Source organism: Equus quagga, chromosome 16 (genome assembly GCF_021613505.1).
Source record: "Equus quagga isolate Etosha38 chromosome 16, UCLA_HA_Equagga_1.0, whole genome shotgun sequence".
Lineage (NCBI taxonomy): Eukaryota > Metazoa > Chordata > Mammalia > Perissodactyla > Equidae > Equus > Equus quagga.
Window position 1 is genome coordinate 53,719,218 of NC_060282.1, and position 26,086 is coordinate 53,745,303.

Here is a 26,086-nt window from a genome sequence, read left to right on the forward strand (position 1 = left end):
GACTCAAGAAGAAACAGAAAATCTAAATATACTTATAATAAGAGATTAAATCAGTAATCAAAAACCTTATAACAAGGAAAAGTCCAGGACCAGATGGCTTCACTTGGAATTCTATGTTTAAAGAATAAGTTTCAATCTTTCTCAAACTCTTCCAAAAAGTAGAAGAGGGAAAAACACCCTCTAACTGATTCTATGAGGCCAGTATTACCCTGATACCAAAGCCAGCAGACATCACTAGAAAACTATACACCAATATCTCTTATGAATATGAACAGAAAACTTCTCAATAAAATGCCAGCAAACAGAATTGAACAGCATATTAAAATAATTATACACCATGACCAAGTAGGATTTATGCCAGGAATACAAGGGTGGTTCAGCATAAGAAAATCAATATGATACATCAAAATAATAGAAGAAAGGAAAAAACATGATCATCTCAACTGATGCAGAAAAACATTTGACAAAAACCTATACCATTTCACGATATAGACACTCAGAAAACTAGGAATAGGAAGAAAATTCCTCGACATGATCGAGGGCTTTTATGAAAGCACACAGCTAACATCATACTAAATGGTGAAAGAATGACAGCTTTCCCTTCAAGACAAGGATACTCACTTTCACCCTATCTATACTGCATTTTACTGGAAGTTCTAGACAGAGTAATTAGACAAGAAAAAGAAATAAAAGGCATTAATTGAAAAGGAAGAAGTAAGACTATCTCTATTCACAGATGACATCAACTTATATAGAGAAAATTTCAAAGAATTCACCAAAAACTAGAGCTGATAAATAAATTCAGCAAAGATGCAGGGTGCAAGATCAACATGAAAGAATCAGTTGTGTTTCTAAACACTAGCAATGATCAATCCAGAAGGAAATTAAGAAAATAATTCCAAACTGGTATGTAAAGTACCATATAACTATAGTTAACATTGCTGTATGGTATGTATGAAAATTGCTAAGAGAGTAAATTCTAAGAGTTCTCATCACAAGGGAAAATTTTTTTGTTTTTTTATATCAAATGAGACGGATGTTAACTAAACTTATTGTGGTAATCATATCACAAAATATTTAACTTAGATCATTGTTCTGTACACCTTAAACTTATACAGGGCTGTATGTAAACTATAGCTCACTAAAGCCAGGGGAGAAAATTAAGAAATAATTTCACTTATAATAGCATCCAAAAGAATAAACTATTTTTAAAACTTAACCAATGAGGTGAAATATTTGTACACTGAAAACAGCAAAAAAGCTGTGAGATAAATTAAAGAAGATCTTAATAAATGGAAAGACATCCCATGTCTAAGGATTGGAAGAGTTAATATTGATAAGATGACAAAACTCCCCAAAGTGATGCACAGATTTGATACAATCCCTATCAAAATCCCAACATGGTTTTTTTTGGCAGAAGTGGAAAAGTTAACCCTCAAATGCATATGGAATTGGAAGAGGGCTCAAATAGTCATAACAATATTGAAAAAGAACAAAAAATTTGGAAGGCTTATGCTTCCCGATTTCAAAACTTGCTAATCAAAACAGCGGGGTTTGAGCATAAGGATAGACATATAGACCAACGGAATAGAATTAAGAGTCCAGAAATAAACACACACATCTACAGTCAACTGATTTTTGACAAGAGTACGCAGACCAGGGGGGCTGGTCCCATGCCAAGCGCTTAAGTTCCTGTGCTCTGCTTCAGTGGTCCAGGTTTGCGGGTTTGGATCCCAAGTGCGGACCTACTTCACTCATGAGCCATGCTGTGGAGGCGTCCCACATACAAAATAGAGGAAGATCGGCAGTGGATATTAGCTCAGAATGACTCTTCCTCACCAAAACAAACAAACAAACAAAGAGTACCCAGACCATCCAATGGGTAAAGAATAGTCACTTTATCAAGTGGTGCTGTAGCAACTGGATATTCACATATGAAAGAATGAAGTTGGACACCTAACTCACAGTAAATACAAAAATTAACTCAAATTGAATCAATAACCTAAATTCAAGTGCTAAAATCATAAAATCTTACAAGAAAACATAGGGTAAATCTCCACAACCTTGGATTTGGAAATGGATTCTCAGATATAACATCAAAAGAATGAGCATAAAAAGACAAAATAGATAAATGGGACTTCATCAAAATTAAAACTTCTCATGCAATGAAGGACGTTATCAGGAAAGTAAAAAGGCAACCTACAGAATTGGAGAAAATATTTGCAAATCGTATATCAGGTAAGAGTCCAGAATATGTTAAAAACTCCTGCAACTCAACAACAAAATAAACGAACAATTCAAGTTTAAAAATGGTCAAAGGACTTGAAGATATTTCTGCAAAGACATACAATACACCAATAAACTCATAAAAAAATGCTTAACATCATTAGTCATTAGTGAAATGCAAATCAAAACCATAATGAGATACCACTTCACACCTACTAGGATGGCTATAATTTTTTAAAAAATGGAACATGACAAAAGCTGGGTGAGGATGTGGAGAAATTGAAACCCTGGATACATTGTTGGTGGAGGTGTAAAATAGTGCAGCCATATTAGAAAACAGCACGGCATGTCTTCAAAAATTTAAACATAGAATTACCATATGACCCAGCAATTCCACTGGTAGATAGATAGCCAAAAGAATCGAAAGCAGGAACTTGATATTTATACACCAACGTTCATAGTAGCGTTATTCACAATAGCCAAAAGATGGAAACAACCCATATGTCCATCAGCAAATAAATGGATAAACAAATCATGGTATGTCCATACAACGAAATGTTATTTGGCCATAAAGTTAATGAATTGTTGACATGTGCTATGATATTGATGAATCTTGAAACCACTGTGCTTAGTGAAAGAAGGCTAGATTTGCCAAACACGAATAGTAAAGTCTTTTAGGCAGAAAGGAAATGACACCAGAGAGTAACTTAAATCCACAGTTTATCACTGGAAATGCTAAGTATATGGGTAAATATGAAACAGTGCGTGCATGTCTGTGTGTGTGTCTGCTTTTGGTAAATTTCTAATGCCCTGAATTTTTTTTAATAATTTTTCCCAGTTATATACTTGGATATTGCAGAGAGAAATCACCAAACATAACCAGAAGTAGCTTTTCCAAGCTTATATTCTTCCCTGAACCTACTCCAATTAGGATTTCAACTCCATCACTCCAGCAAAAGTATACTTGAAACATAAATGATAATCTCCATGTTATCAAATTCATTCATTAATTATCAGTCTTTATTTGACTTGGTATATTGGTAGTGTTTAATACATTTAATCGCTCTCTCCTTGAAACAGTTTCCTCACCTGGCACGCAGGACACAACTATTTCTTGGTTCCCATCCTATCTCAGCTTCCTTTGCTGAATCCCTCTCATCTTCCAGATTCTGAGAGGTAAACTGCCTCAGGACCCTGACATCCTCTCTGGTCTGTCCAATCTATCTACGTGCTGACACCTCCCAGTTCACTATCTTCAGTCCTGAACATTCTTCTTACCCAAATTAACTAAGGCATTTCAAATGTAATATGTATAAAATAAAACCCTTTATTTTCCCTCCAAAGTTTGTTCAGCCCATATTTTTATCATACCAGTATATGAATCTCCATTCTTATAATTACTCAAAGTTAAAAACATAGGAGTCATCCTTTTCTCCTTTTTAGAAAACATATCCAAATCTGATTGTCAGCTACCAACTACACTGCTACCACTCTGGTCCAAGCCACAATCAAGTCTTACATTCACCATTACAACAACCTCTTAACTGTCCTCTTGAATTTTAATTCCTGCCCTGTATGGTCTATTCTGTAGCAGCAAGAATGCTCCTTTTAAAATATAACTCGTATCACCTCACTGCACTGCTGAAAATTATTGTTCAAATAAAAACCAAAGTCTTTAAAACAACCAATGGGACTTTCTATAATCTGTCTCAACCCCACCCACCCACATCCTCTTGGATCTCATTTCCTCCGGTGCCTTCCTTGCTCTTTTTATTCCAGGCCCATTGGCCTCCTTTCCTCTCCCCCAACCAAGCATGCTCAAGACATACATATGGCTCACTTATTCAGTCCTCAATCAAAATCTCTCCTTATCATGGAGGACTCCACTGTATTTTTAAAAATATACCCAAGGGGCTGGCCTGGTTGCATAGTGGTTAAGTTCTCAGGCTCCACTTCAGTGTCCTGGGGTTCACAGGTTCAGATCCCTGGCATGGACCTACACACTGCTCATCAAGCCATGCTGTGGTGGCTTCCCACATACAAAATAGAGGAATATTGGGACAGATGTTAGCTCAGGGCCGATCTTCCTCACACGCACAAAAAAGTATACTCTATTTTTGTCACTCTCTACTCCTCTTAGATTTCTTCAGGATTTTTTTTTTTTAAATAGCACAAACCAGTACCTAATAACTTATTTCTTTGTTTACTTGCTAATTGTGTGGAACAACATATACACCTACATGCACACACACACACACGTAAACCCCAACAGAGCAGTTATTTTATTTACTGACTTAACCCAAATAATTAGATAAGATACTAGCCCCAGGTAGACCTGCAATAAGTATCTGTTGAATGAAGGGATGAAGCCAATTTCTTTACCGAACATTAAGCGAATTTCTATTAGGTACCAAACACTGTCCTAAGCATAATAATATCTCCTTTAATTTTTCTAACAATTCTAAAAATTAAACACAATTATCCTTATTTTATTGATGAGACTCTGAGAGAATAAGGATTTGCTTAAGGTTGCCTAGCATGTTAGTGACAGAATTGGATTCCAGTCTTTTAATTTCAAGCTTTTATCACTATTACACTAGTTCTTGATAATACTGGTGCATTGTATAACCACAGAATAGAATCCATGGAGGTAAGATTAAAAGCAAGGCGCCAGTGAGAACCATTTTAAGTAGATCTCAACATCTAATTTTAAAACCTTTTGTCAAATTACAATGGCCAGTACGCAGACTCGAATACTGAACTTTTGCAGGAAATGTTGTTTTTTGATGTACATAGCTATAAAACAGCAGCCTTTCCATCCGAGAAACATTCTGACGATCAGTGTGAGCACCGGGAATTTCCACAGCCTTTTGTGACATTTATTGAAAGCATGCATTTGAAGAATGGTTTAAACCAAAATTATTGGTGCAAAAAAAATCCATGTGTCTATAGATATTCACATGATTTATCTCAATTGTGCATTTTCTAATTAAGAAATAAATATTTATATAGTAAGCTCTAGATATGATTTGTTCATTCTCTTTATTTTTCCCAGGGAAAAATTCACCCTGAGCTAACATCTGTTGCCAATCTTCCTCTTTTTTTCTTTTTTTTCTCCTCCCCAAAGCCACAGTACCTGGTTGTATATCCTAGTCGTAAGTCATTCTAGTTCTTCTAAGTGAGCTGATGCCACACACCATGACAACCACCAGACGGGTGGTATGGTTCCGCGACCAGGAAGCAAACCCAGGCTGTTGAAGTGGTGAGCGCTGAACTTTAACCACTAGGCCATCAGGGCTGGCTCAATTCCCTTCAGTTCTTCATTTGGCAGGTAGACTTTCGAAGTGAACAAAGGGAATATATTGCTCTAAGGCAAGCTATTTTCTTACACTATATACATACAAGTCTTAAACAATCCAGTTCTAAAGGCTACTTTTGCGAAAACTCATACTCTTGTGACCTTAGCTTAGAGGTTGTTCAAGAAAAGGACTAGTAAGTGTAGAACAGAAGGTTAAGCAATGTAGGAAATGGTCAATTTTCCCTCATTTTAGAGCCCAGTGCAGAAAAACAATTCCATATTTAGCCAGGTGTTGGAATATCCTGAACGTGTAACTTTAATCCAAATGTTTGTAAAGATTATTCATTTCATGTTCTTAAAAGGAATCAAAAACCACATGCTCTGTTTTTGTTATTAGAAGTACCCTCGTTTCTGAAAGCCTATGGTACATAAGGCCATCCTGCTTTTAAAAGAAGTTTAGGAAGAAGACAATCCACTAAATGTAGGAAAAAGAAGATCACTAGACAGCACACAGAACTGCAGGCACCAAATCAGCATTCCTACTTCTGTTTCAGTGTGCAACCATAAAGAGCCCAGGAAAATCATTCTGTAAATGAAAAGAAATGTGTGACATTTGCTTAACCAGGAGTGGCTTAAATTGGGGAAGATTAAAGTTTAAAGAAGATTTTGTTTAATCTGATTATAATGAAGTGAAGGAAAGAAAGATAAAGATTAAGGATGAGCTTCAATATCTGATGATTAAGAATACAGTTGTGTTCATATTATTTTGATATATGGTAAAAGTAAAATCTAACTAAATTTATATTGCTTATCAATTGGTTATTATTGGTTTGGACTTCCCAGATTTTATTTCATGAGTTCACTCGTCTTTTGCTGAATAAATTATACTTTTCATAGACCTGAAAATAGCTCATCTGATCTTGTGTGAATTATAATGGGGTAAATTACATAACAGACAGAGATGAAACACAAATGAAGTAAAACTAGCCCCGACATAGATCAAAATATTTCTGAAGAAAAATGCAGAAAGAAAACTTATAGGAAGACTAAGAAAGGGTCAAAATTTACTAGGAACATGCATAAACACGAATGTTTGCCTTGATTTTCTTGTTAAAGTGTAATAAAACAATATTTGCTAGTAAATGGAATAAAAATAAAATTTTTGTCTCAGCTTATGTTGACTCTCTATCACACCTTATGTGGAGCTTTTCTCCCACCAAGCTTTTCTCTTTACCAGGAAACCATAGAATAATCTCATTTAGTTTCATATCTGCTCTCCTTGCTTCCCTCTATTCCTTCACTAATTCCTGCATTAACATGTGAATAAATTTGTTACTGAAATATTTTAAACAAAATTAGAAGGTAAATAACAAATTAACAAAAATATCTGCAACATATATAATGTTAATATTCTTAATAGTTAAGGAACTTTTACGAAACAATAAAAAGGACAAAAGATCCCACAGAAAAATGGACAAAAGATGAGAACAGATAATTCAAAAAAACTTAAGTATATGTAAATTTGAAGTAAAGTATATTTAAATTTGAAGTAAAGTCAAAGACATTAATGACATTTTTTGCCTACTATATTGGCAAAGGTAATTTCTATTCTCAAGAGAAAATTTGGCAATATAATTTTTAAAAACTTGTATAGCATTCCATTTCCAAAAATGTGTCCTAAGGGAATTTTATGCATATATTCAAAGATTAAGCTGTCAGAATGTTCTCTGTATTATTTTATGTAACAAAAGACCACAAATAAGCTCAAAAACCTACTATACAACACTTGGCAAAAATTAGCATAGATATAACAATATCTTATGAAATCATTAAAAAAGTCCAGAGAAGTTTATTTAGAATAAAAAAAATTATCAATTCTATTTTATCAAGCAGAAAAATGGATTGCCAAACAGTATAGTAAATAATTCCTTATTGAATAAATATATGAGTATTTTCTACAATTTCTATAATGAATATTTATTATCTATTAGTAAGAAAAATATGCTTAAAATTAGGCAGAATTTATATATAATACTAAGTGAAAGAGAAAGTCATTGTCTCTTCATTTTCTCTCCCAACATAAACACTGACAACTTCACTTGCACTTGGTGTAAAATTTTATTTATGTGTTTTACCTCTGTATTATTCCTTCTTCTCAGTAGTGATCTCTGTACACATATATGTGTAACACAGACCACAAGTAAGGTTTTAAAGAAGAGACATCAGTAATTTTAACTTATTTTATCACTCAGAATAAGTGTGATTTTCTTATGTAAAAAGCACTAAATTAATTTTCTCCCTATATGCCTTAGATCATGAAACAAGGACAGTGAATTAGCCCCTTAAAATAAATGTCCCAAAATTAGCTTTTTCTCAAGCCAGTTGCCCTCTGACCATCTCCATAATACCCTTCCTCAATCATAAACACTCAAACTTTATCGCTTTGGCCCAGAAACTCTACTATGCCCTATGCAATTGGTTACCACATTCCACCCACGTCACCCAGTGTCCCTTCCCGTCCATTCCGCTGCTGCTACCTTGCTCTAGGCCCTCGTACCCTCACTTCCGGATCACCGGGATTGTTTAATAGTTGATCTTCCTAACCTTGGGCTATGCCCATTCAAATCCAACCTCCTGCTACTAGCAGTCTGTTCTTTCATAAAATCACTTTAACCAAGTTAATTTTTTGCTTTATAACCTTAAAGAACTACAGTATTTCCCCCAAATGAAAGCTAACATCATACTAAACCACTGTTTGTTTCATGAGGTCTTTTTCTGTTTCACTGCTGCCCACTTCAATTCCTAAATTCCTCAATGCATGCCTTTCCTTCTGGCCCAAATCTATTCTGTCTATACACAAACTCACCATGTTCACTTACGCTTCTGGGCTTTCTCTCAGATTTCTTGTTTCACCTGTAAAACCCTCTTTTCTCCCTGTCTGCTTTCCAAATCACACCCATATATCCAAACTCAGCTTGTCACAATTTCTCCGTCTTTCTTTAATATTCCCTGTAGATCTCTACCTTCTTCAAATGTGGATCGCAAAATTCAGTGTGCATGATCCTTTATAATATTGGATTTTGTTTCACATTTGTTGCTCACATTTCTTAAACTCAAATTTAAACTTTGATCATAGGGACTATGTTTTATATTTCCTTTGTATTCCACTTAATACTTGACACAATGGTGACCACAAAGGAAATATGCAAAAATGCCCTTTTGATTGGGAATGAAATGCAATGAATGTAACATAAAATAAAATTGCTGCTAGTACTTGGAGTCCTGCTTTTTAGCTAAAGCTCCTGAAATAAAAAATCAAAATCAGCCTGATTTTCAGAGTCCTAGGAAACTTCTATGGTTCCATGTCACCCACTATGAAGCAGTAACTCAAATCCAAATGAGAAGGCTACATTTTAACATCAGATGTTGTCTTCCTCACCATCCCAATACCTGCTATCTTTCTTGAGTATTTCCTTGTTCACATCAGAGATCCATCCATATGCTGGTCCCTTGGTGCCTGACTTTGTCACCTCCAAAGTCTCCCTCCTCCTATCCCAGGCATCCACTGCCAAGGTCACGCTCTTGAGTTCATTATTTAGTGAAAATTGTCTGCCTTCAAAATAATATTTCAGGTATTCCTCACCATAACCTCTGTCTTTATAGCTTCCTTGTTTAACTGATCCCCCTATATTCATTCTTTATTCTCATCAGGCCTCCTATCCTCTACTCCTTAACCTCTCCCCATCAAAATTCCCTTCTTGTATTCACTTTTCTCCTTATCCATCTTACATATATAGTCTATCATTTCATCTTACTTTTTGCCAATATACTTTATCTCCTTGGTTCTTTATCCTTCAGGGTTCAGCTAAACCCCACAAATGTCACACAGCATAAGCTAGAACATGTAGCCTGAGGGCCTGGTACGTACACGCTGACCCTAGGACTCTCATACCTGGAGAAGTGCATTTGTTTTGGGCATGGCTGCACACATCAGGAGTTGTACTCCAAGCGAGGCACTCTCACCCAACTGCCGCTTGTCCTTTTAATAGGGACTTTTGAGACCACTTGATCATTGAGTAACACAGGGAGTTTTGGTGGCTGTGAAAGTGACCTTGACAACAAATCTTGCTGCTGGCTTTCAGTTGCTCTGGGGAACTGCATGCTATTGCTGATAACATCTGAAAGACATTGCAGTAAGTTGAAATTCGCAAAGTCCTCCCCAAACGAAGTTGAGAGAGTCCCTGGCCTCAGTCAAATTGCTGCCAGGCAGCTCTGAGTGATTCAACAGACATTTGACTTAGCTCTTCTCATTTTCATTGCAAAACTTCAGCCATGGATGAATGCATACACCTTCTCCACGACTGCAATAGACATCTGAGCTTTGTTATAGAAAAAAAAAGGAAAGAAAAGAAAGAAATCGCACTACTGCACAACTTAACAAAAATTCACAGGTGCCCATCTTCATGAGGACCTCAGTAGTGACTATAAAATGCACTGATTCTCTAGTTCTCTCATATTCACCATGAGTATAGATCATGCCTCTTACCCAATAGAAAAAATGGGAGTCATAGAACAACTGACACTACTCTGCTCCAGCAGCCTGCACATGACCTATCCTCTCCCCCTCATTGTATCGGGAGTGACCCTCCTCCGTTAAAGTGCCTCCACCTGGGATCTGAATACCACCCCTCCCATGCGGCACTATCTATTTTTCTCTTCAGTTATGGTAACTTCAAGTGCTCTATCAAGTTCTGCTGGCTTTTTCAAATTAGCATTTAACTATGCTCAAGTGTTTTCCATGTTAAAATAGAAAAAAGAAAAGAAATCTCTCTTTGTTTATTCTTTTACTGAGATATTCGCATAATATAAAACTCGCCATTTTAAAGTACATGATTTAGTAATCTATAGGATATTTACTATGTTTTGCAAACATCACCAGATATTCTAGAATTCCCATCACCAAACAGAAACCATGTATTGATCAGCATTCAAACTCAATCCCCCACTCTTCCAACGCCCTGGCAACAACTAACCTACTTTCTATCTCTACGGATTTGTCTATTCTGGACATTTCATATAAATGGAGTCATACAATATGTGACCTTTTGTGCCTGGCTTTCACTTAGCATAATGTTTTCAAGGTTCATACATGTTATAGCATATATCAGTACTTCATTCTTTTTTATGACTGGATAATATTCCATTGTATGGATATACCACATTCATTTTCTCATTCATCAGTTTGATTAACATTTAGGTTGTTTCCACATTTGGGTTATTACAAATAAGGCTATTATAAACATTCATGTACAAGTTTTTTTGTAAATATATTTTCAATTCTCTTTTATATACCCAGGAATGGAATTACTGCATCATATGGTAATTGTATGCTTAACATTTGAGGAACTGCCAAGCTGTTTTCCAAAGTGATAGCACCAGTTTATATTCCTTTTAGCAACATATACAAGTTCCAATATCCCTACATCCTCGTCAACATTTGTAATTATGTGACTTTTGATTCTAGCCATTCTAGTGGATGAGAAATAGATCTCATTGTGGATTTGATTTGCATTTCACTAATGGCTAATGACATTGAGCATTTTTTCATGTGCATGTTGGGTATTCATGTATAATCTTTGGAGAAATGCCTATTCAAATCCTTTGCTCATTTTTTAACTGGGTTGTTTGTCTTTTTATTGTTGAGTTGTAGGAGTTCTTTATATATTCTGGATACTAGACACTTAATCATATATGTGATTTGTAAACATATTTCCTAACCCTGTGGGTAAATTTTCACTTTTTTATAGTGTGCTTTACTGCGCAAATTTTTTTTTATTTTGATGAAGCCCAAGTTTATCTATTTTCTTCCTTTGGTCACATGTGCTTTTGGTGTCATATCCTAATTCAAAGTCACATAGATTTAAACCTGTGTTTCCTTCTAAGAGTTTAACAGTTTTAGCTCTTACATTTAGGTCTCTGATCCATTTTGTGTTAATTTTTGCATGTGATATGAAGTAGGGATCCAATTTGTTCTTCTGCACATGGATATCCAGTTGTCCCAGCACCATTTGTTGCAAAGATACTTTTTCCCCCTTTGAATTGTCTTTGCACCATTATTAAAAATCAACTGACCCTAGATGTATGGGTTAATTTCTGAACCTTCAATTCTTTTCCATTTCTATGCCTATCTTTATATCATGCCACACTGGCTTAATTACTGTAGTTTTGCAGTAAGTTTTGAAATCTGAAACTCTTAGTTCTCCAACTCAGTTACTCTTTTTGCAACTGTTTTGGCTTTGAGGTTTCTCGCATTTCCATATGAATTTTGGGACACTTTTCCATTTCTGCAAAAGAAAAAAAAGCAGTTGGAAATTCGATAGGGATTGCATTGAATCATAGATCGATTTAAGGAGTATTGCTATCTTAACAATATTAACTCTTTCATGTGTTGAACCAACTTTGCATTTCTGGAATAAATCCACATGCTCATGGTGTATAATACTTTAATATGCAAATGGAATCAGTTTGCTGGTATTTTGTTGGAGAATTTTATATCTATGTTCGTAAGGGTTATCGGTCTGTAGCTTTGTTTTCTTGTGAGGTATTTTTCTGGCTTTGGTATGAGGGTAATGCTGGCATCATAGGTTGGGTTGGGAGTGTTCTCTCCACTTGCATTTTTTAAAAGAGTTTGAAAAGGATTGGTATTAATTCTTCTTTATACACATTTGGTAAAATTCACCAGTGAAACCTAACTGGCATTGAAATTTTTGTGTTTACTAATTTAATCTCTTTACTTGTTATAGATTTATTTGCATTTTCTATTTCTTCTTGAATCAGTTTTGGGAGTTTATTTGCCTCTAGGGGCTTATCAATTTTATCTAAATTATCTAATTTGCAGGCATATAATTGTTCATAGCATCCCCTTGTAATCCTTAGTATTCCTGCAAAGTCAGTAGTAATGACCCCTTTTCATTCCTAATTTTAGTTATTTGAGATTTCTCTCTTTTTTCTTGGTCACCGCAAATAAAATTTTGTCCATTTTATTGATCTTTTAAAATAACCAACTTTTGCCTCATCTATTTTCTCTATAATTTTTCTGTTCTGTATTTTCTTTATTTCTGATCTAATCTTTATTTCCTTTCTTTTGCTTTCTTTGGATTTAGTTTGTTCTTCCATTCTAATTTCTTAAAGTGTGAGGTTAGGATAGTCATTTGAGATATTTCTTCTTTTTTAATGTGAGGCGTTTGCAGCTATAAGTCTCCCTCTGAGCACAGCTTTTACTGCATCTCATAAGTTTTGGTATGTTGTGTTTTTGTTTCCTTCATTTCTAAGTATTTTCTAATTTCTCTTTTGATTTTTCCTTTGAAATTATTTTTTAGGAATATATCATTTAATTTCCACATATCTGCAGATTTTCCAAATTTCCTTGTTATTAATTTTTAATTTCTTCCATTGTTGTTAGAGAACATACTTTGTATGATTTTAATCTTTTTGAATTTATTGAAACTTGTTTTATGGCCTTATATATGGTCTCTCGTGGAGAAAGCTCCATGTGCATTTGAGAAGAAGGTGTATTTTGCTGCTGTTGAGTGGAATGTCCTATAGATGTTTGTTTTGTCTCCTTATGTAGTGTTGTTCAAGTATTTATTTCCTTGCCAATTTTCTATCTAGTTGCTCTATCCTTTATTGAACATGACAGTACTCAAGTCTCCAACTACTCTTGTTGCATTGTCTATTTTCCCTCAAATTTTTCTGTTTTTGCTTCATGTTTTTGGGGATTCCTTTGTTATATTCAGATAATTTTTATTTCTTAATACATTGACTCTTATCATTGTATAATGTCATTTTTTGCCTCTAGTAACAATTTTTGTCTTAATGTTTATTTTTTTCTGATGTTATTATAGCTACTCCAGCTATCTGTTGGTTGCTATTTTCACAGAATATTTTTCTATCCCTTTACTTTTGGTCTCTTTATGTCTTTGAATCTTAAGTGAGTCTCTTGTAGACAGCATATAATTGGATTATGTCTTTTCTTTCCTTTATCCATTCTGTCTATCTCTGTCTCTTAATTGGAGAGTGCGTCTTACATACATTTAATGTAATTACTGATAAGGAAGACCTTACTTCTGCCATTTTACTATTCTTTCTGTTTTATATATTTTTTTGCTCCTCAATTTCTCTATTACTGCCCGCTTTTGTGTTAAATAAGTATTTTTTGGTATACAGTTTTAGTTCCTTTGTCATTTTTTTTACTATATCTTTTTGAGTTATTTTCTTGATGGTAGCCCTGGAGATTCCAATTAACATTCAATTTATAACAATCCAGTTTGATTAATATCAACTTAATTTCAATTTTATACAAAAAACATTCTCCTATATAGCTCTACCCATCATTTTATGCTTTTATAATCACAAATTACATCTTTATACACTGTGTGCCCACCAACATAGATTTATAATTATTGCTTTATACAGTTGTCTTTTAAATACAATAGAAAAAAATGGAGTTACAAATAAAAACTACATTTATGCTGTCCTTTTTATTTATCTATGTAATTATGTTTACCAGTATTCTTTACTTCTTCATGTGGGTTTGAGTTACTTTCTAGCGTCCTTTCATTTCAACCTAAAGAACTATCTTTAGCACTTGTTGTAGGGTGGGTTTGCTGGCAAAAAAATAATGCTGTCTCAGTTTTTCTTCATTTGAAAATGTCCCCATTTCTCCCTCAGTTTTAAAGGATAGCTTTGTCAGATATATGTATTGAGTTCAAGAGAATTTCAGGCTGATCAAGGAGAATGATATGACCACAAAGTAGCAGTAGCACACATCAAGCTTTATTTGGGTGACACTGACAGATTTGCATTCAGGGCGATGTGCCTTGCAGCATAAGACTTCCAGAGTCTACACCTTAAGGGCCACCAAACAGAATGGAGGAGGGCAAGGGAAGTCCTGGTGGAGAGGGCAATCTGAGAGGGGATTATGTGTCTAGGTGACGTGGCTCAGCAGCATAGCAGGGAGTCTCTGGGTCAGAGAGCTCCTATGTAGCCGTGGCCTGGTGTCTTTTAAAGCTACAAGGTTTATCTAATGTATGGCTATCAGATGTTGGGTATAGTTTTGTGTGGTATGCAAACAGGCAGGCTCTAAATAGCTAAAAATCTGCTGATTTAGGGCTACAGTTAAAACAACTGGATGAGAAAAACGTCAGTTTGGCACCAACAAGCTTTTGAGCTAATGAGTCCCATCCTGCTGTGAAGAATAAACAATATAGAGCCAATATACAGAAGCTATATTTCTCTCATTTATATAGCAATATAGAAATTTTAGTTGACAGTTTCTTTTTCTTTTTTTAATTGAGCTAACATTAGTATATAACATTATATGTTTCATGTGTACAGCATTATAATTCAACTTCTGTATACATTACAGCATGCTCACCACCAGAATCTAGTCTTCATATGATTGACCCTCTTTACCCATTTTGCCCTCCCCCCAGCCCCTTCTCTTCTGGTTACCAATCTGTTCTCTGTATCTATGTTTATGTTTTTGTTTTGTTTTGTTTGTTCATTTTTTGGTTTTTTAATATTTCACATATGAGTGAAAACATACAGTATATTTCTTTCTCTGCCTGACAATTCACTTAGCATCATACTGTCAAGGTCCATTCATACTGCTGCATATGGCAAGACTTTCTCTTTTCATGACTGAGTAGTATTCCATTGTGTATGTATAGCCACATCTTCTTTATCCATTCACCCATAGATGGACACTGAGGTTCTTTCCATATCTTGACTGTGTAAATAATGCTGCAATGAACATAGGCGTGCAGATATCTTTTCAAATTAGTGTTTTCATTTTCTTTGGATAACACCCAGAAGTGGAAGAGCTAGATCATGTGATAGTTCTGTTCCTAGTTTTTTGAGGACTCTCCATGCTATTTTCCATGGTGGCTGCACCTTTATATTCCTACCATCAGTCTGCAAGAGTTCTGTTTTCACCACTTCCTCTCCTTTTACCACTTGTTATTTCTTTTTTTTTTTTTTTGATAATAGCTATTCTAAGGGCTGTGCAGTGATATCTCATTGTGGTTTTGATTTGCATTCCCATAATAATTAGTAACATTGAATATCTTTTCATGTGCCTGTTGGCCATCTGTATATCTTCTTTGGAAAAATGTCTGTACAGATCCTCTACTCATTTTTTAATCAAGTTGTTTGGTTTTTTTGTTGTTGAGTAGTATGAATTCTTTATGTATTTTAGACATTAATCCCTCATTGGATATATGATTTGCAAATATCCTCCCCCATTTGGTAGGTTGTCTTTTTGTTTTATTGATGGTTTCCTTTGCTGCTCAGAAACGTTTTAGTTTGAGGTAGTCTCATTTGTTTGTTTGTTTTGATTTTGTATCCCTTGCCTGAGGAGATATATCCAAAAAGATATTGCTAAGATTCATGTGAAAGAGTGTACCATCTACATTTACTTCTAGGAGTTTTATGGTTTCAAGCCTTATATTCAAATCTTTAATCCATTTTGAGTTAATTTTTGTGCATGGTGTAAGATAGAGGTCTACTTTTGTTCTTTTACATATGACTGTCCAGTTTTTCAACACCATTTATTGAACAGACTTTCCTTTCTCCATTGTATGATCTTGGCTCCACTGTCCTAAATTAGTTTTCCATATATGTCTGGGTTTATATCCGCAGTCTCAGTTCTGTTCCATTGATCTCTGTGCCTGTTTTCTTGCCAATACCAAGTTGTTTTGAGTACTATAGCTTTGTAGGATAATTTGAAATCAAGGAGTGTGATTCCTCCAGCTTTGTTCTTTTTTCTCAGGATTGCTTTGGCTATTCAGAGTTTTTTGTGGTTTCATACAAGTTTTTGGATTTTCCGTTCTATTTATGTGGAAAATGTCATTAGAATTTTGATAGAGATTACATTGAATCTGTATATTGCTATAGGTAGTATGGACATTTTAACAATATTAATTTTTCCAATCCATGAGCACAAAATATCTTTCCATGTCTTTGTGTCTTCTTCAATTTCTTTCAACAAGTCTTACAGTTTTCAATGTATAGGTCTTTCATGTACTTGGTTAAATTTATTTCTAGGTATTTTATTCTTTTTGTTGCAATTATAAATAAGATTGTTTTCTTACTTTCTATTTCTACTAGTTCATTGTTAGCGTATAGAAATGTAACAGATTTTTATATATTGATTTTATACCCTGCAACTTTGCTGTATTTGTTTATAATTTCTAATAATTTTTTGGTGGAGTCATTACACTTTTCTATATATGAGATCAAGTTGTCCACAAATAGTGGCAATTCTATTTCTTCCTTTTCAATTTGGATGCCCTTTTTTTTCTTTCCTAATTGCTCTGGGCATACTTATCTTGTTCCTGATCTTAGAGGGATTGCTTTCAGTTTTTCAACATTGAGTATGATGTTAGCTTTGAGTTTGTCATATATGGCCTTTATGCTGTTGAGGTGTGCTCCTTCTATATCTATTTTATTGAGAGTTTTTACTATAAATGGATGTTGAATCTTGTCAAATGCTTTTTCTGCATCTATTGAAATGCTTATATGATTTTTATCCTGCATCTTGTTAATGTAGTGTATTATTTTGATTGATTTGTGGATGTTGAACCATCCTGGCATCCCTGAAATAAATCCCACTTGATCATGGTGTATGATCCTTTTAATGTATTGCTGCATTTGATTTGCTAATATGTTGCTGAGAATTTTTAGATCTATGCTCATTAGATATATTGGCCTGTAATTTTCCTTTTTTCTGTTGTCTTTGTCTGGTTTTGCTGTCCAGGTAATTTTGGCCTTGTAGAATGAGTTAGGAAGTGTCCCTTCCTCTTCAATTTTTTGAAAGAGTTTGAGAATGGTAAGTATTAAATCTTCTTAGAATGTTTGGTAGAATTCACTAGTGAAGCCATCTGGTCCTGACTTTTGTTTTTTGGGAGGTTTCTGACGACTGTTTCAATCTCCTTACTAGTGATAGGTCTATTCAGATTTTCTGTTTCTTCATGATTCAGTCTTAGAAGATCGTATGATTCTAAGAATTTATCCATTTATTCTAGGTTGTCCAATTTCTTAATGTATAGCTGTTCATAGCAGTCTCTTATAATCCTTTGTATTTCTGTGGTGTCTTCTCTTTTGTTTCTGATTTTATTTATTTGAGACTTCTGTTTTTCTTGGAGAGTCTAGCTAAATGTTTGTCAATTTTGCTTATCATTTCAAAGAACCAGCTCTTGCTTTCATTGATCTTGTCTATGATCTTTTTAGTCATTTCCATTCTGATTTTTATTATTCCTTCCTTCCAGTGACTTTTGGTTTCCTTTGTTCTTCTTTTTACAGCTCCTTTAGGTGTAAGGTTATAGTGTTTATTTGAGATTTTTTAGTTTCTTAAGGTAGGCTGCATTGCTATAAACTTCTCCCTTAGTAGCACTGTTTTTCTTACATCTCATAGATTTTGGCATGTAATATTTTCATTTTCATTTGTCTTAAGGTTTTTTTTTTAATTTCTCTTTTGCTTTCTTCATTGACCCAATAGTTGTTCAGTAGAAAATTGTTTATTCTTCACACATTTATGATATTTTTAGCTTTATTCTTGTATTTGATTTCTAGTTTCACACATTTGTGGTTGAAAAAGATGGTAAATGTGATTTCATTCTTCTTAAATTTATTGAGACTTGCTTTGTGTCCCAACAAATGGTCTATCCTTGAGAATGTTCCATGTACACTTGAGAGGAATATGTATTCTGTTGCTTTAGGATAGAATGTTCTGTATATATCTATTAAGTCCATTTGTTCTAATATTTCATTTAAGCCCAATATTTCCTTGTGTAAGGAAGGAATGGATAATCTATCCATTGACATAAAGCAGGTGTTGAAGTCTCTAACTATTATTGTGTTGCTGTCAATTTCTCCCTTTAGCTCTGTTAATAAATGCTTCATATATTTTGGTGCTCTTGTGTTAGGTGCATACATATGAATAAATAATGTGTCTTCCTGATGGATTGTCCTCTTTATCATTATATAATGTCCATCTTTGTCTCTTGTTACCATTTTTTGTCTTGAAGTCTATTTTGTCTGATATGAGTATGGTTGCACTCACTCTCTTTTCTTTGCCATTTTCTTGGAGTGTCATCTTCTAGCCCTTCACTTTGAGCCTATGTTTGTCGTTTGAGCTAAGATGAGTCTCCTGGAAGCAGCATATATTTGCATCCTGTTTGGTAATTCATCCAGTCACTCTTTGTCTTTTGATTGGTGAGTTGACCCCATTACATTTAGGATAATTATTGATATATGAGGATTTAGTACAGCTATTTTATCTTTTGTTTTCTGGTGTCTATATCTCCATTGTTTCTTTTTTCTTGTGTTTCTGTCTTTCATTTTAGTTTGGAGGTTTTCTCTGATCTTTTTCTCAGTTTCCTTTTTTTTAAATTTTCTGTCTCCTCTGTAGATTTTTGTTTTGTGGTTACCAAGAGGTTTGTATAAAAAGCATCATAGATAAAATAATCCTTTTATGGGGCCGGCTCTGTGGCTGGGTGGTTAAGTTTGTGCGCTCTGCTGCGGCAGCCCAGGGTTTGGATCCTGGGCACAGACATGGCACCGCTCATCAGGCCACGTCGAGGCGGTGTCCCACATACCACAACTAGAAGGACCTGCAACTAAGATATACAACTATGTATGGGGGGTGGGGTTTGGGAAAAAAAAAGATTAGCAACAGTTGTTAGCCTAGGTGCCCATCTTTACAAGAAAAAATAATCCTTTTATTCTGATAACATCTTATCTTAATTTGCCTATACAGGTTCTGTCCTTTACTTCTTCCCCTTTTACAATTTTGCTGTCCCAAATTATCCCTTTTTATCTTGTGAGTTTGTTACCAAATTGAAGTAGCTATAGTTAAGTTTAAAGCTTTTTCCCCTTTAACTTTTATGCTATAATTAAGTGTTTAATAACCTGTTCTGATATATGGTTGCAATTTTCTGATCCTGTCAGTCTATCTATCACCTTACTCAAAGTTTTGTATACTTTGCCTCTTCATTTTAGGTATAAGAGCTCCTTTCAACACTTTTTGTAAGGCAGGTCTAGCGGTGATGAACTCCCTCAGCTTTTGTCTGTAAGGGACAGCCTTTATTTCTCCTTCATATCTGAAGGATAGCTTCACTGGGTAGAATATTCTTGTTTGACACTTTTCATCTTTCAATACTTTGAGTATGTCATTCCACTTTCTCCTGGACTGTAGGGTTTCTCCTAAGAAATCTGCTGATAGCCTAAGGAGGGTTCCTTTGTAGGTTACTGTCTTTTTTCCCTGGCTTACTTTAGAATTCTTTCTTTATCATTGACTTCTGAAAGTTTTAACATAATGTGTCTTGGATTCCTGTTCTTTTTGCATTTAGATAATTAGGTATTGTATTAGTTTCACGGACTTGTATATCCAGTTCCTTCCCCAGGTTTCAGAAGTACTCAGCTATTATTTCTTTAAATAAGATCTCTGCTCCCTTCTCTCTCTCTCTTCCTCTTCTGGGATATCCATCATCCTTATGTTGCCTTTTCTAATGGGGTCAGATAGTTCTCATAGAGTTTCTTCATTTTTAAAAAATCTGAGTTCTATGTTCTACCTTGAATCATTTCTAGATTTCTATCTTGAGCTCATTAATTCTCTCTTCCATATGGTCTGCTCTATTTCCACTGCTTTCTAATGCATTCTTCATTTCATTTATTGAGTTCCTCAGCTCCTGAATTTCTTAGTTCTTTTTTAGAGTTTCAGTCTTTGGTAAATTATTCCTTTTGTTTATTAATTTTACTCCCGAGCTCATTGAACTCCCTGTCTGAGTTTTCTTGTAGCTTATTGAATTTCTCATGACAGCTATTTTGAATTCTCTGTTAATTAGATCAAAATCTTCCATGACTTTGTTTCATTTCTGGAGAATTGTTGTTTTCTTTTTATGATATTGTGCTACCATGGTTTTTCATGGAGCTTTCTGAGTTGTTCCTCTGCTGGTGCATTTGATGTAGTGAACACATTTCTCATTTAGGTAAATCTTTCTTTATCTCGATTTTAACAATTCAGTCGGTTGGCAATTAAAGACATTTCTTTGATTTTCAGTTGGTTGGTGCTACAACACAAATTTCCCTTTCTCTTACCTGAGTGGCCTCTGGATATATTTGAAAATTGTCACTTTCTACCTTCACCACTTCTGCCAGAAGTTTGACCAGTACCCTCCTCATCACTGCTTGTGCCTTCGGGGTTTCTGGTGCCTTATGGCCACTTGTGTTGCTGGTTACAGTCACTGGTGTCACCACTGGGAGCATCAGGATGGTGGGTGCCTCCACCACATCTGGGTTCAAGGTGCTCCTGTCACAAGTGGAGGGGCCAGAATCGCGGGTCCTGCCATGGCTGAAGGAACTGAAGTCGTGGACCCTGTATCCACTTTGCCCAGATTCCTGTGGCTGTGGCCACCCCTGCAGCTGGGAGGCTGGAGTAATGTGAATGGCCCCCACTGTTACTACCAGCTTCCCTGAGGCCTGAACTCAACCACTGTGGCTGGGGAGCCAGCATTGTAGCTGCTGCCTCCATTGTTGCCCTGGTTCTGTCTCCTTTGTGTGTTTTAATCCACCCACCTTCAGCTGTACAGACATGGATCTCTTTGGTACTGGTTAGATATTATTTGAAGAAATAAATAAATGAATCATTCAACTACTAAATCAGGTTATCTCAAACCCATCCCCAAATTTATGAGGGTTGACTGCAAAGAACTTCATGGGTTTCTCTAGTAGGCTAAATATGGTGTCGCCCAAAGATATCCACGTTCAAATCCTTGGAACCTGCAAACATTACATTATATGGCAAGAAGGATGTGATTTCACTTTGCAGATGTAATTAAGTTAAGAATCTTCAGATGAAGGGAGATTATCATGGATTATTTGGGGACCCTAAGACCAAACACAAGTTTCTCTAAAAGAGAGACAGAGGGAGATGACACCACAGAAGAGACAGAGACTGGAGTGTTGTGGCCATAACCTCGGAACACCAAGGAAGCTGGATGAGGCAAAGAAAGATTTCCCCCTGCAGCCTCCAGAGGGAGCATAGTCCTGCTGACACCTTGATTTCAGACTTCAGGCCTCAAGAATTGTGAGAGAATAAATTTCTATTGTTTTAAGCCCCTAAATTTGTCATAATTTGTTTTAGCAGACTCAGGAAACTAATAGTCACTGAGGGAAACTGTTGGATGTTTCTCTCTGGAAAATTCTAAAAAAAGAAACTTCCTGGTTGTATTCTGCGTGGCCAGACAAAAGCTAGATTTCGTGGTCTATAGAAGTTTCATTCCAAGAACTTTTTTTGATTGTGAGGGAAGCATGATGACTTGGCTTCATTTTCTTTCCTCATGTAAATGACTTAAGTAAGCTTACATGAAAGGCAAGGAAGAATATAAATATATTTAAGCAGACCTAGCACTGACCCTTTAACTCCTATCATCAGTCCATTCTCATACTTGCCATTCTATGTCATTTACATGAAAGAGAAGAAAGTCTTTGAGACTCATCTTTGATCATTTCATAGGGATTATATTTCTTTATCTATTGAACTAGTACTGGAGAAGATGATTCAAGAGAACTTGTTGACTCTAGTGGGATAATATTTGAAGGTAAAGACAGAATAAAGTGGATTTCTAATAAAACCTTATTCAATCTCAGTGAAGATATTAGCATTTTGTTTTGTGTGCTATTTTCCTATTTTTTGTTGATTAATTTATTGAGACCACTGATGCTTGTTGTTGTTGCTTTTTAAATCAATCAAGGTAAGATGAGTAGAACTTTCTAAAATCTAAAAAAAATAGATCCTTAAAGGTGAAACAAACTTAAGAAAAGAGTAGCAGTATATCTTATCTGATCATTTGGGTAGAAAATGTTAGAATTCTTGGAGTTAGAGTCACAAATATGTCCAAATAATGACCTGTATTTTCTTTTATCTTAGGTAATTGCTGGAGTACCCTTGAAAAATCAATGTTTTCTATAACAAACTGGCAGTCAAGAAGACAGAACATATGACCGTTCCCCCTATTTTAAACAACACAATTTAGTCACATAGAGTTTATATTTTTTATTTTTAGTTTTATTTATCTTTTTTGAGGAAGATTAGCCCTGAGCTAACATTTGCCACCAATCCTCCTCTTTTTTGCTGAGGAAAACTGGCCCTGAGCTAACATCCATGCCCATCTTCCTCTACTTTATATGTGGGACACCTGCCACAGCATGGCTTGACAAGCAGTGTGTAGGTCTGCACCAGGAATCTGAACTGGCAAACCCCAGGCCTCCAAAGTGGAACATGTGAACTTAACCACTGTGCCACCAGGCCGACCCTCACATAGATTTTATAGAATGTAAAATTTGATGGAGAAACATAGCTTCAAGAGGTATAATGTTAATATGTAATGTGTTAGAGAAAGTTACTAGATAGATTTATTTCGAATTCTGAAGCCTGCAGGGCACTTTTGTGCTCAGTCAGCTGGTGCCTGAAATTTGAACCTGGCTTACTTTTTTCCCTCCTAGTCAGCTCCAGTGGGAACTTGCTATTTCAGACTATGCTTCTCATAAGCTTTGCTTTATCTTTCTGGAGTTCCACAGGGGAGTTAGCCTGTGCTTCACAAACTGAAGTAGATGACCAATCCATGCATATATCTTCTCAACCAATAGAATTGATTTCTTTAATAATGTTTCTATCAACGTTTTTTGTAGGAACGTTATTAGTGGGAAGAATGATATGAGCAAAACGTGGCTCCTAGCTTTCTGGCTAAGATACCTGATGAGTAGTTGTGATATTCACTAGGGAAGAGAACATAAGATGAAGCAAGTTTGTTGGAGAAGATGGTGATTTAGGTTTTTATGTATTCAGTTTGCATATAGGGGATAGATGAAGCCTTGCAAATGGGTGTAATTACCTAAGAATAGAATGTAGGATGAGAAATATGATTGCCTGTCACTGAATCTTGAGAAGCATCCACAGGCAAGAAAGAAATGGATCAAGGAGAAAGCATCTACATCAGAGTGAAAGTGACAAAAAGGAAAGTGAAATATTCCATTCATTCACTCATTCAACACATATTATTGAGTGACTACTAAGTGTCAGGCAGTGTATTAAGATCTGAGTATTTAGAGAGGCACAGAAGCATAAAATTGAGAATGTTTAGAAAATAGAAAATAATCAAATAAATGCATTTTGGACATGGAGGTCATTGGTGACTTTAGGAAGAGAAGTTTCAGTGGAGTAGTGGAAATGGGAGCCAGATGGTAGAGGCTTGGGGGTAGTGTGGGAGATAAGCAAATGGGACAATAAGCGTGAAGTCTGTCAAGTAATTTGATTGTCATTGAAGAGGACAGAGTTTGAATGGAAAGTGGAGGGGCTCAAGAAACAAAGGGAAAATTGATGTCAGCAAAAATGGTAAAGGAAGAAACTCTGAAATTCCCTTGCCAAAAAAAGCAATGAAAAACTGGCAAAAGTGTCAGAACTAATATTTTTGGAACTCTGGAAATTAGTCAAATTCTTGCAGCAACACGGGGAATGCTTATTCGAGAACAATGCTGAATCTTGCTAATAACAGAGAACTTTGTGGCATTTTAACTTACTTATGCCCTATTCTCTGCTTTGAAGTTCTTTAGTAGCCTTGAAAACTAAGACTATATTCCTAGTACACATCATGCTCCCTAACAACGTAGTTAATGCTGCTAATGAAGGTGAGTGGCAGATGGTGATTGCAACCTCATGCCTCCATTCCCTGAGGACATATGAAAAGGAAGGGGTGTGAGATGCAGCAAAACACATGTCAAGTGGAAGGGCCACCCTGACACCTGCTGAGCCAGCTCCACCCAGGGGCCTACTCCTCAAGCCTCAGCTCCCTACTTAATAGAGGGAGTAAAAATCAGCCCCACACACTGCTAGTGAAATGGAATCTAGTTTTTCTTAAGGATAAATGCAGATATATGTAGGTGAAGTTATTTTTAACAAAAAAAATTAAAACATGATATAAAAAATAAAAGAAAAAATGTACACAAAGACTAGATTTTCTTTCTCGGAAATTCATATTCAAACCCCATTCTCTGGCCAACACATGGCTCCACAGCCCTTCAGAGTTAGTGCTCCCCCAACCCAGGCTCCAGAGCACGTCCCACTCTCCACACCCATAGGTCCCATTGCTTCTGCCTCTTGCATGGCTGATTTCCTCTTTTTCAAATGTCCTTCTGTTCACCAGACAAATTCCTCCTCCTGTAGTCTCTCCCTGACTCCCCAGGCAGAGGATAGTGCTCCATTCTCTGCCCAGGGCACTTAGACCTTTTCTCTCTTACAATGCTTGCCAGATTTGCTATGATTTTGTGTTGGTATTCTGTCTCCCTCAGTAACCTGTGATTGTTTTCAGTTACCAAAACCTATTCTTCTTTTTCCCCAATTCCAGCTCACTGAAGACAGAGCTGTGTAACACCCAGGGAAAGACTTTCCACAAGGCACACTTAATAAATGCTATGTATTATGGCCTGCATTGTGTCTCCCGAAAAGTCCTGACTCCCAGAACTTCAGAATGTAACCTCATTGGAAATGGAGTTGTTGCAGATATAATTAGTTAAGATGAGGTCATTAATATGGGCCCTAGTCCAATAACTAGTCTCTTATAAAAAGGAAATATTTGGACACAGACACGTACACACAGGGAGAACACCATGTGAAGATGAAGGCAGAGATCAGGATGATGCAGCTACAAGCCAAGGGACACTAAGGATTGCCAGCAAACCACCAAAAGCTAGGCGAAAGGCAAGGAACAGATTCTCCCTCACAGCCCTCAGAAGGAAACCACCCTGCTGACACCCTGAACTCGGCTTCTGGCCTCCAGAAGTGTGAGAGAATAAATGTCTGTTGTCCAACCCCTCAGTCAGTAGTGCTTTGTTATGGCAGCCTGAGCTAATACACTATTAATAAACAACCTGGAATATCATAGGGATCTTAAGGGCTCATTTGTTTCCTAACTCACAATTGAAGAAAGGTAAGTTCTAATCCATTTTTTCACACTTTTAGCCTCTATCCATGGAATGATTTTTATTCTCGATATTTAGGAAAATATTTGAGTGTGACATATAGGCTATGTGCATAATCACAATTTTTATAAGAATGTGAATCTGGTTGCAGTAATGCATTGGCACCCCCGCTGCATGGAGGAAGCAGCTCAGACAGAAGGAAAAGCATAAACTCAGATCCCAAACAGCTCATGCTCATGACTGGCTGTGATGTTGGCTGTGACCTAAGAGCTAGCTGGGCAGTCACTAGAGCACTCCTGTGTGGATCTCCAAGTGACTTCTCCATGTGGTGTGCACACCATTCTGAGAAGGAGCATCCCCAAAATAAGCATTCTTGGAGAATCAGACAGATGCTGCATGGCCTCTTATAACCTAGTCTCAGGAGCCTCCTGACATCACCTCCACCACATTCTAGGAATCGAGTCCCAGAGACAAGCCCAGATTCAAGAGAGGATAATCAGACTCTGCCCTCCCTGTGCAGAGCAG